The sequence below is a fragment of the Palaemon carinicauda genome, chromosome 6 (assembly GCF_036898095.1).
Source record: "Palaemon carinicauda isolate YSFRI2023 chromosome 6, ASM3689809v2, whole genome shotgun sequence".
NCBI classification, from domain to species: domain Eukaryota; kingdom Metazoa; phylum Arthropoda; class Malacostraca; order Decapoda; family Palaemonidae; genus Palaemon; species Palaemon carinicauda.
Genome location: NC_090730.1, coordinates 78734898 through 78735216, shown reverse-complemented (window position 1 = coordinate 78735216; position 319 = coordinate 78734898).

Genomic DNA, 319 nt, shown 5'->3' with positions numbered 1-319 from the left:
GTACAGTAATGGCTAGGCCATTACGGAGATAAAGGGGGAAGGGACAAGAGGGTCCTGCCAACCTTGCTTTAGTGACAGATCACCCGCAGCCAAGAAACTTATCTTAGCCTAAGGGAGATCTAAGGGAAAAGGCCAGCAATACTTGCCAGCTTCCAGAGCACCAAAGCAAGGAAGGCGTTGCTACTCCCAAGGGTAGAACTTATCCTCCCCCGAGAACAGCAACAGGACTTAGTCTGGTCGATCACAAAAGAAGGAATCATAACTACAGAAACCTTCGGTAGTGACCTAAGGGAGCTAAGCTCCCTTTGTATGTATTAGG